Here is a 12,674-nt window from a genome sequence, read left to right on the forward strand (position 1 = left end):
TTGAAGTACTTCTATATCTGTATATTTCCATTGTGAGTTATATTAATATGGATTTGTAGTTTAAGGTACTGGATGTTGTTCTAACCCTGATGGGAATTTAGATAAATCTGTATATTTGCATTATTTATTAGTGATAGATTAATGTAATTTTATAATGGGCTTATTTTGTAATCTGTAGATGTAGGTGAAACTCTATTTTCATTGTTTGTGAGATTTTTTAAATGCTTGGTGTTTTAATGTTGATTTGTAAATTTAAAGCCTTGAATATTTGAAATAACTTTTTGTTAATGTAAATAAATGACTAGTTCTATGCACTTTGGGTGAGCTTTTTTCAGTATTCATGTGTGACTTTATGTGAATTACATTTTTATATTTTAGGATCTTGATGTTTGTCAGTTATATGAAATATTTAATCCGGAAAGGAAAAAAGAAATAATCATGAATGAACCCCTAAAGGGTTCTTTTGATTGAACCCTTAAAAAGGGTTCTATATAGAACCTTTTAGGGGTTCCAAATACATAGCGCCTGATAGAACATTTTAAGGTTCTATATAGAACCTTTTCTTCTAAGAGTGTAAGCCTACATGAATATTCCATAAACACATGAAATGTTTGTGACGTCTGCTAAACTGGCAATTGTTCACTTTGTGACTTTACATGTAAAATGTGTAAAATACACATGCAAATGCATGCAGTAAGTTACTGATGATGTGGATTTAACTTCTGAGTGGATCTCAGAAAGAATCTAAGAGAAAGTTCTTGAGTTCTGAGGGTCCTGTGTTCTGCTGTGGGTTCTCTGTTCTAAAGCTGCTTCAGTTTGAGCTGAAACAAACACTGGTCAGAGCCAGAGATCACAGCAGTCCTGCATCACGATCTTCTGTCCTCAGATCAAGATCTGAATATGTTTGTGTTACTTGATCAACTTCTCACACTCTGTCCTGCTCTCTGTCACACTGAGTGTTGCTTAGCAACCTGTGGCCTTCAGTTCCTGTCTGTGAGAGTGGCATGTGTGAAAACACACACACACACAGTAACGAGCCGAACATGAAGTCTCTGAATGTGTGTGTTGTTATGATGAGCAGAATCTGGTAACCATGGACACTGAATGTTTGTGCAGTGGTCATATTCATAACTCCTGAGCAGATCGAGGAGAGAGTGAGAGCAAACACAGGACTGAACTGTTGTTGTGTTGGTGCAGTCAGCAGTGTTTCTGAGCTTCACTGAGTGATTCTGAATCATCAGAACTTACCCTCTCTCTCCCTGTGCGTGTGTGTGTGTGTGTGTGTGTGTGTGTGTGTGTGACGCCTCCTGCTGGAGAAGATCAGATCAGATACACTTTTTTAATAATATAACCATGGTTAAAGGCGCAATATGTAATCTTTCTGCTTTAAAAATAGCAGATATCACTATATCTATGTTATATATATTTTTTAGTTGTGTACTTACATTATCCCGAAAGTTTCCACAAACTTTCAAGTCCAGAGAAAATTATAGTTTAATTAGAAGACACGGCACGTTTCTTTATTTCCCGTTTTGTCGCCGGTCTATGGCGTCATATAACCTTTGACCCCTCTAGTTTATCTAACTTCCTGCGGAACCGACAAATACAAAGGTGAACAGAAGCAAAGACGAGACGAAGAAGAAAAAGTAGTAGCTAGTCTTGATCGAGACTATTATATTTTATATTTATATTGTTTATATTCGTATTTATACCTCAATCAATAACTTAGTTATGGATCATGATTATGCTTTGCCTGCACGTTCTGTGAAGCGCAAACGTACGGGTGAAATAAATGACCTGAGAAGGTTTTGGGACGAAGAAGAAACGAGACACGGGTAAATATTGGAGTTGCATTTCCAAGATAGAGAGAGCTTCGTGACAAGCTGAAACTACAGAGAGATGCTTGCATTCTAATAAACAGGTATGCATCCATTCAGCTAACTATATCTATCCGTGTATTTTGTGAAACGATGATGTCTTGTGTAAAACGCAGACGGACTAGCTCTCATGTAGAGTATAATGTAAATCTACATGTGTTCTATATCTAGCTGGATAAAGTAGCTTTTTTTAACATATATTGTGTTTTATACATATATTACTACTAGCTAGATGGAATATTGATTTGATAGGGGTCTGATAATTCATATATCTCTCCGTTCGAAAATACGTGATTGTCAAAATACTAGGCTGCTGCTGCTGTAGGTGAAGGGAGACCGCTGACAGACCAGGCTCTTGTCTTCATGACAACAATATCTATACTTCATGTTGAACATAAATATAAAACCTACTGATAAAGGACACCGTCAACAGTATTGACGGCAAAATAGACGATGTTTGACAGGTGCAATATTTGAAAATCGATAATTATTTATTTATTTTTTAAATTACATTTATATCTGAATTTATGTCAACCTATGGACTTCAAACATCAAAATGTCATGAATTAATATGTATTTGTGTACAAAATTACATATAAACATATTTTGCCTGGAAACGCTTCCAACACGCGTGCATGTCGCGTGAAAAATAGTCGTCGGTTCTATTTCTAGCATGCACACGTTTTCCGCGCGGCTCGAGCCGGGCCTGAGACACGCGTCTCACGCAGGCAGTCTGCAAGCTCTAACCTATTACCATGGGAGCCGAATTAAAAACTGACACGCCACGCAGCTGAGACGCTTGCGCCACGCATCCAGTGTGTCGCCGGCCTCAGTTAAAATGAGTGAGGAATGTGTGGAGCGACAGAGCGCGTGTTCCAATGAACAACAACTCCCATGAGCCTACGCTCTTTCCCGACGTCATCAAAGTACGTCTCATGTTATTATTTTGATTGATGACCCCTGGTGGCCAAAAATTCCATACTGTGCATTTAATTTCATCAAGGTAGGTTATTTGAATTTGTGTATACTTTTTTCTTTCTTTTTTTAATAATGTTTTTATAAGTGTACAGCCTTAATAATTTGATGTTTTGTACTGTAAAAATATTCAAGAATAAAAATATTCAAGATCCCGTTCCGATGTTTCGGTCTTAATCAATAATTTGCAATCCGCGCTCCGAAACTGAATCAAATGATTCACGAGCTCACACCCAAGTCCCCATCTGAATCAAATGATTCGCAAAAAAGCATGATTTACTGCTTTTTAAAATCATTACAAGCGATGTCGAAATTCGAAAATGAATGGCTCGTTTGATCTGGTTTTTACTAGTGAATAGTCTGAACTGAATAATCGAATTCACGAGTAGGAATCATTTGGAGCGGTACAGTGTATATGACTCACTCAATTGAATCGGTTCATGTGTTCCTCTTTTCGCGTCTTCATGTTTACACGACACTGTCAATAACATTACTAGCTCAGCGTGCTAGTTTTATGAATAAGCGAAAAAAGTATGATGTTAATAAATAAAATATACATAATTCTATTCCAAAGATGACATCAAACACAAATCTAGAAACATATTCAGGTGAGGTGACCGATTTACTGCTAAGCAGTGTTGGGGAAAGTTACTTTTAAAAGTAATCCATTACAATATTGTCATCCATAAAAAGTAATTACGTTACTTAGTTGTTTTTTTATTGAAAGTAATTTGTTACCCTACTCGAGTTACTTTTTACATCTGGACGGGGCTTGCTTGTTTTTGTTTTTAATATAAAAACTTATTTTAGAAATATAAACGCCCGTTCAAACTGAAAGTGAAGTGAATGCGGCTCAGGCTGAAGGAAATGTAAATTCAGGTCTGTACAGTAGAGGGCGCCGCTCAAACTAATCACATGAAGAATATAACGCAGGAGAAGAAAGATCAGCAGTAACACACATCAAACACCAATTTTGATTATTAGTATGATTGAACTGGATCATAGAAGGACAGCAGCAAAGAGATTGGTTCATAAAATGGGATTAAATACTTAAGCAATATTTGTCTTATTTAACACATTTAATTGTTGCAAGCTTGTATAATATTCTGAATATAAAGACATTTGTGTGAAAGAATAACTCTCATTCACAGTCGGAGCACTGGAGAGAGAGAGAGAGAGAGAGAGAGACATAGAGAGAGGCACAGAGAGAGAGAGAGAGAGAGAGAGAGAGACATAGAGAGAGGCACAGAGAGAGAGAGAGAGAGAGAGAGAGAGAGAGAGAGAGAGAGACATAGAGAGAGGCACAGAGAGAGAGAGAGAGAGAGAGAGAGAGAGGTTAGAGTTAATGAGAGCCATCAATCCAGACAGACAGTTCTCTCTCTCTCTTTTCTGAGTGTCTATGTCTCTCACTCTTCTATATTATTCGTCTTCTCTCGCAGTGTCTCTGTGTTTCTGGCAGACTGCAGGAATGTCTGGTACTTTAGGGACTCTGAAATTAGAGAAGCTGAAAAAAGAGGGAAAGAGGAAAGTTAGAGACTCGACCACAGAAATGTAAACACGTCTGGAGGTAAAAGAACTGCTTTCACTGAAAACACCCTCGACACAAGAGCCATAAACTGACCCCGAACACACCTCACACTCATAACCTCACTGCAACTCAGCCAAAACTAGATTTATTGTCTTACGGCATTTACAATACATTTAGGTTAGACTTGACAGAATATCACACATTTCACAACAGTATCTGCGTTCAAATACACACACACACACACACACACACATATATATATATACATGTATATACACACAGAGATGGGTGGATACATGACATAAATTGTAGTTAGTAATGTAGTCCATTACATTATAATCAGACTATTTTGATTAATTTCAGATGACTTTTAACCTAATTTATCACATTTATTTAATTAGGATAATATTGTAACATATTGATATTAACATTCAAAGACGAAGAAAATAAACTGTATTTGTTGTTTTTAATTACAGGTTTTTCTAAACTGGGATTCATGAAGGAACTGCAGGGGGTTTGAGAGCTTTTCAGTATTCTTATATATTACATCAATCAAAATAAAACGCTTACTATAAAATGAAATATTTGTTTAATTGCATAGGCACTTTAGTATGGAAGCATATGGGTAGCATTATTCAATTTGGGATGTAATATGCAAAATGACAATGCAATATGTAAAATGGCAATGCATTTCTGTATTTACATTTACATTTTCCAATACATTTGTGCAACGTTTGGTGCAAAATGAAAATGAAAATTAAATTACATAATTTTCATTTGCCATTTCATACACCAGTTTTAATATGTAAAATGAATACTAATTGTAACGCTTTATAAGTTGCAAAATGAAAATGAAAATGTATTACAGAAATGATTAGATATGTATAACATGTTCAAGCAAAAACTGTGGCAAAATTATCATTTAAATGCTATTTTTCTTAAATGCATTAACACTCACAGTCAAGACACTTACGATTGCATTTTCATTCAGTGTCCCGCAATGAATGTAGCAAAATTCAATCAATGTGCACATTGAAAATGCATTCCGAGCCGATCACGTGTCCGCCCCCTCGCGCCATGTCAATCACTGCGTGAACAAGGCGGGGCTTGCAGAAGGTCAGAGACTCAAATCTCTAGAAGAGGATTCAAGTGAGAGAACATGGACAAGACAGTTGGTCCGTGTACGTTTTGATCATTTCGGTTTATGGCTTCAATATTTCATTCGCACTTGTGGGCGGAGCTGAAACGCTGCTTTCATCTGATTGGTCGAATCGCTCCAGCTTCAGCTCGGTCTTTTCATTCTTTCAGACAGAATAAGAGTCAGTGCGAGTGAAGCACTGTAATGTCTGAAACTAAACTCACTGTTAATTAGCATAACATTTGAATCAGATGTAGCTGGGCACATAATTCGTGCTGCTACGACTTGCAAGAGACCCCGTTAAATTATTTCTAGGTTGTATACTGTATTGTATAAATATTGTCCCACTGATAAAAACAGTGCAAATAGTTCTGTCTCCTTGGATAACAGTGAAGTGGAAATAAATATAGTTAAATTTATGAAATAAAATTAAATAGGATTTTTTGGGAAGGTAAGTCTGGCCAGTTATACAGCAACACGAGTCAGACGAGTCTGAAGATCTGAGCTAAATTTGGTGAAACATTAAAGTTCTAGTCTGTGTCAGTTACTCTCATAATAAATAATAATAATAATGTTACCCGTAATTTTCGTTATAAGTTGCATCAGTCCAAAAATACGTCATGACGAGGAAAAAAACATATATAAGTCGCATTTATTCAGAACCAAGAGAAAACATTACCGTCTACAGCCGCGAGAGGGCGCTCTGGGGTAGGCTACAGGAGCACTGAGCAGCATAGAGCTAATTTTACTATTTTTATTTAGAAATGTAACTATATTAATTTTTACAATTATTTATTAATGTCACACACACATACCTAGTGCCTTATGAGTTAAAATATGAGAGTGGTAAATGTTACAGACATAAAACTGTTCAGTCTATTATTGATTTTTATTTCCACTTCACTGTTATCCAAAGAGACAGAACTATTTGCACTGTATTTATCAGTGGGACAATATTTATACAATACAGTATACAACCTAGAAATAATTTAACGGGGTCTCTTGCAGGTCGCAGCAGCACGAATTATGTGCCCAGCTACATCTGATTCAAATGTTATGCTAATTAACAGTGAGTTTAGTTTCAGACATTACAGTGCTTCACTCGCACTGACTCTTATTCTGCCTGAAAGAATGAAAAGACCGAGCTGAAGGTTGGAGCGATTCGACCAATCAGATGAAAGCAGCGTTTCAGCTCCGCCCACAAGTGCGAATGAAATATTGAAGCCATAAACCGAAATGATCAAAACGTACACGGACCAACTGTCTTGTCCATGTTCTCTCACTTGAATCCTCTTCTTGAGATTTGAGTCTCTGACCTTCTGCAAGCCCCGCCTTGTTCACGCAGTGATTGACATGGCGGGAGGGGCCGGACACGTGATCGGCTCGGAATGCATTTTCAATGTGCACTTTGAATTTTGCTACATTCATTGCGGGACACTGAATGAAAATGCAATCGTAAGTGTCTTGACTGTGAGTGTTAATACTTTTAAGAAAAATAGCATTTAAATGATAATTTTGCCACAGTTTTTGCTTGAACATGTTATACATATCTAATCATTTCTGTAATACATTTTCATTTTCATTTTGCAACTTATAAAGCGTTACAATTAGTATTCATTTTACATATTAAAACTGGTGTATGAAATGGCAAATGAAAATTATGTAATTTAATTTTCATTTTCATTTTGCACCAAACGTTGCACAAATGTATTGGAAAATGTGAATGTAAATACAGAAATGCATTGTCATTTTGCATATTACATTCCAAATTGAATAATGCTACCCATATGCTTCCATACTTTAGAAAGGAACATTTAAAAGATAAAAAGGAAATAGGGGAATCAATAAATTATGAATAATTTATTGCTATTGTGTGAATATCAAGTAATTAATAAAAATTAACTGTGGTCTGATTACGAGTATTTCAAATCGTAATTTAATCTAATTATAAGTACTTCATTTTTGGAATATGATTACGCAAACCAGATTAAATGTACGCAGTAGGCACTAGGCAGTACGCACTAGGCAGTAGGCACTACGCACTAGGCATTAGGCAGTACGCACTAGGCACTAGGCAGTACGCACTAGGCAGTAGGCAGTACGCACTAGGCACTAGGCAGTACGCACTAGGCACTAGGCAGTACGCACTAGGCAGTAGGCAGTACGCACTAGGCAGTAGGCAGTACGCACTAGGCACTAGGCACTAGGCAGTACGCACTAGGCAGTACGCACTAGGCACTAGGCAGTACGCACTAGGCACTAGGCAGTACGCACTAGGCAGTAGGCAGTACGCCCTAGGCACTAGGCAGTACGCACTAGGCACTAGGCAGTACGCACTAGGCAGTAGGCAGTACGCACTAGGCAGTACGCACTAGGCAGTAGGCAGTACGCACTAAGCAGTAGGCAGTACGCACTAAGCAGTAGGCAGTACGCACTAGGCAGTACGCACTAGGCAGTAGGCAGTACGCACTAGGCACTAGGCAGTACGCACTAGGCAGTAGGCAGTACGCACTAAGCAGTAGGCAGTACGCACTAAGCAGTAGGCAGTACGCACTAGGCATTAGGCAGTACGCACTAGGCACTAGGCAGTACGCACTAGGCAGTAGGCAGTACGCACTAGGCACTAGGCAGTACGCACTAGGCACTAGGCAGTACGCACTAGGCAGTAGGCAGTACGCACTAGGCACTAGGCAGTAGGCAGTAGGCAGTACGCACTAGGCACTAGGCAGTACGCACTAGGCACTAGGCAGTACGCACTAGGCAGTAGGCAGTACGCACTAGGCACTAGGCAGTACGCACTAGGCAGTAGGCAGTACGCACTAGGCACTAGGCAGTACGCACTAGGCAGTAGGCAGTACGCACTAGGCAGTAGGCAGTACGCACTAGGCAGTACGCACTAGGCAGTAGGCAGTAGGCAGTAGGCAGTACGCACTAGGCACTAGGCAGTACGCACTAGGCACTAGGCAGTACGCACTAGGCAGTAGGCAGTACGCACTAGGCACTAGGCAGTACGCACTAGGCAGTAGGCAGTACGCACTAGGCACTAGGCAGTACGCACTAGGCACTAGGCAGTACGCACTAGGCAGTAGGCAGTACGCACTAGGCACTAGGCAGTACGCACTAGGCAGTAGGCAGTACGCACTAGGCACTAGGCAGTACGCACTAGGCAGTATGCAGTGCAGTGAGCCCGTGTGGAGTGTGTAGGCAGCGCGCGGGAGTTTGACACGCAGCCTGCGTCTGTTTCTCCGCTGACGCTTCACTTCAGCACCGGAGAGATTAACGTGGTGAGTTTGTTTCTGCTGCTGCTTTATGATTGTTCTTCTGCTCGTGTCCTTTAGTTGTGTCTTCTCTCAGACGAGTGCTGCGGTTATAATATCAGCATTGATCAAACGGTGTAAATAAAGGTCAATAAGTGACTATAAACTAGCGTTAACTCTCAGAACTGCGTTGGTGTGCTGTAATAGTGAAGAAATACTGTGTGGGATGATTAAACCGAGTGAGGTCAAGGGTCAAGTGATGCTCGGAAGTGTGTTAGTATGTACAGTCAAACCAAAACACCTTGGTCACATTATATCACAGTTTATTCACAGAAAATGTGAATACAATATGAGAAGAACTCAGAACAAGTTCATCTTGACAATGTCTTTGATAGAAAGTTGTGTGATGGATTTAGATGTTAAATTTAAAACCAAGCAATGCTTCATCGAGTTTAGTCTGTGGTGTAGAAATGTTGCATTAGCAATTAAAGAAAAAACACTTTTTGATTTAGACTGTTTTGGGGTATAATATGACACAGTTTACTTTATTTTGCTCTTTCACTTACATAAATGAACGATAGTGTCCTGCACCCACTAGTGAAATAAATCACCAGTGCTATCTGCTGTGTGTGGTTTCTGTGTGTGTCCTGTTCAAGTCATCTGTGTGAAACACATGCAGTGTGTGTGAGAAGTGTAGCTCGTTCTGTGTGTGTTACACGCTGTATCTCAGATGCACAGACTTCTGTAAACTCAAGCGGCTTATGCTGTGTATGACAGAGTCTCTTCTGCTCATCAAGGCTGCGTATGTTAGACCAAATACAATCACATTTGTGAAATATTATTCTAATGTAAAACAGCTGTTTTCTGTGTGAATCTGTGTTAAAGTGTAATTTATTTCTGTATTTCCAGCATCATTCCTCCAGTCTTCAGTGTCACATGATCTTCAGAAATCAGAATAATATGATGATTTACTGCTCAAGAAACATTTCTGATTATTATCAGTGTTGAACACATTACTATTCTTGTGTAAACTGTGATACATTTAATTTTTCAGGATTCACTGATGAATAGCATTATTTGTAATATAATATTAACAGTAGTACAGGAGCATTTTAGTGAGCTTAAAGTGCAAATATGCATTCAGAATTATGGCCAGCATCATTTGACCCATAATATGATATTTTCCTTGATGATCAGTTTATCAGAGCAGTTTTAGGTCGTGCTTTCTCAGACGAGCTGCTGATGTGGCTGTTTCTCTGCTGGACTCTGTACATCAGTCTAATCTAAAACAGGGAGGATGCTGACATCAAATATTTCATCGATTTCCTCTCCATATTTTCTCCTTGTGATATGAATAATTCTGCTAGCTGATGAATCACCGAGCAGGCTATTGTTTGCGATTATCTCTTTTAGAGTTTAGATATTGATATTAGTTGTAAAGCTGGTCGCTTGACCATTCATATTTTCCTCATTTTTTGTGTTTTTATCTGTGTGTATCTGTGTGGCCATTTATAGAATTAAGCTCAAATTCTCAGCTCCCAGTGAACTGATCATATAGAAATATACATATATCAACATAGATCTAGCATATTCTTTCTTTGACTTAAATCACTTGGTTCTTCTTTTAGGGTTTTTTATAATGGCAAGTGTTTGAGTCACAATCTGAAATCTTTTTAGGGAGCATCTTGACAGGGTGAAGGTTTTGGATGTTCTGTGTTGTGTTGTTGTTTCTGTGTTTACCCTGACACATCAGAACGTGTTCAGCTACCGTAAGAGTGCAGGAATGAAGCCCACAGACGCCACACACTCGCTGCTAACTCAAACCGTGTGTGTGTGTGTGTGTGTGAGTGCAAATGAAAATGTAATCAGGGATGCACCAAAATTCTATTTCTTGTCCGAAGCCGAACCAAATGAAACACCGGGCTAAAGGCTAACTCAGCACGGCAGTCCTGGATAACCTGGACTGATCTCGTTCACAGCATCTGAAATGTTATAATCATTCTGAACTCCCAGAGCAAAGTCTGTCGTCAAAGTATTTCTGTAGAACTGTCCTGCATTCATCGGCCTCTGAAAGCAGTGACTGAATAACTGTGTTACGTCTGCACACTCTGAGACACAAGACGTTTATTACATTATTCTCCTACTGTCTTAGAGAGAGAGATATATATAGTGCCAGTTTATCAGGAAGGGATCCTTTTGATTTGATTTAATTAGAATAGAGAGTGCTAGAGTTAGAAGGTCAAATAAAGATGGAAGAGATGTGTTTTTATGTGTTTTATGTTTTTTATGTTTTACTGTCACATGGAATTGATGTTGATGGTGTTGAAATTATTCAGCCAAGTGATGATATCTCAGATCATTATTTAGTTCTGTGCAAACTTCATATAGCCAAAATTGTAAATTCTACTTCTTGTTACAAGTATAGAAGAACCATCACTTCTAACACAAAAGACTGCTTTTTAAGTTATCTTCCTGATGTATCCAAATTCCTTAGCATATCCAAAACCTCAGAACAACTTGATGATGTAACAGAAACTATGGACTCTCTCTTTTCTAGCACTTTAAATAAAGTTGCTCCTTTACGCTTAAGGAAGGTTAAGGAAAACAGTTTGACACCATGGTATAATGAGCATACTCGCACCCTAAAGAGAGCAGCCCGAAAAATGGAGCGCAGCTGGAGGAAAACAAAACTAGAGGTATTTCGTATTGCTTGGCGGGAAAGTAACATATCCTACAGAAAAGCATTAAAAACTGCTAGATCCGATTACTTTTCTTCTCTTTTAGAAGAAAACAAACATAACCCCAGGTATTTATTCAATACAGTGGCTAAATTAACGGAAAATAAAGCCTCAACAAGTGTTGACATTTCCCAACACCACAGCAGTAATGACTTTATGAACTACTTTACTTCTAAAATCGATACTATTAGAGATAAAATTGCAACCATTCAGCCGTCAGCTACAGTATCGTATCAGACAGTGCACTATAGACCCCCTGAGGAACAGTTCCACTCATTCTCTACTATAGGAGAGGAAGAATTGTATAAACTTGTTAAATCATCTAAACCAACAACATGTATGTTAGACCCTATACCATCTAAGCTCCTAAAAGAGGTGCTTCCAGAAGTCATAGATCCTCTTCTGACTATTATTAATTCCTCATTGTCATTAGGACATGTCCCCAAAACCTTCAAACTGGCTGTTATTAAGCCTCTCATCAAAAAACCACAACTTGACCCCAAAGAACTAGTTAATTATAGACCAATCTCGAATCTCCCTTTTCTGTCCAAGATACTAGAAAAGGTGGTATCCTCACAATTATATTCCTTCTTAGAGAAAAATGGTATATGTGAGGATTTCCAGTCAGGATTTAGACCGTATCATAGTACTGAGACTGCTCTTCTTAGAGTTACAAATGATCTGCTCTTATCATCTGATCGTGGGTGTATCTCTCTATTAGTTTTATTGGATCTTAGTGCTGCGTTTGACACAATTGACCACAACATTCTTTTGCATAGACTTGAACACTTTGTTGACATCAGTGGAAGTGCATTAGCATGGTTTAAATCGTACTTATATGACCGCCATCAGTTCGTAGCAGTGAATGAAGATGTATCCTATCGATCACAAGTGCAGTATGGAGTACCTCAAGGCTCAGTACTAGGGCCGCTACTCTTCACGCTTTATATGTTACCCTTGGGAGATATCATCAGGAAACATGGTGTTAGCTTTCACTGTTATGCTGATGATACTCAGCTCTATATTTCTTCGCAGCCCGGTGAAACACACCAATTTGAAAAACTAATGGATTCCATAGTCGATATAAAAAACTGGATGACGAGTGATTTCTTACTGCTAAATTCTGAAAAAACAGAGGTGTTAATTATAGGACCTAAAAAC

The sequence above is a fragment of the Carassius carassius genome, chromosome 45 (assembly GCF_963082965.1).
Source record: "Carassius carassius chromosome 45, fCarCar2.1, whole genome shotgun sequence".
Taxonomy (NCBI): Eukaryota; Metazoa; Chordata; class Actinopteri; order Cypriniformes; family Cyprinidae; genus Carassius; species Carassius carassius.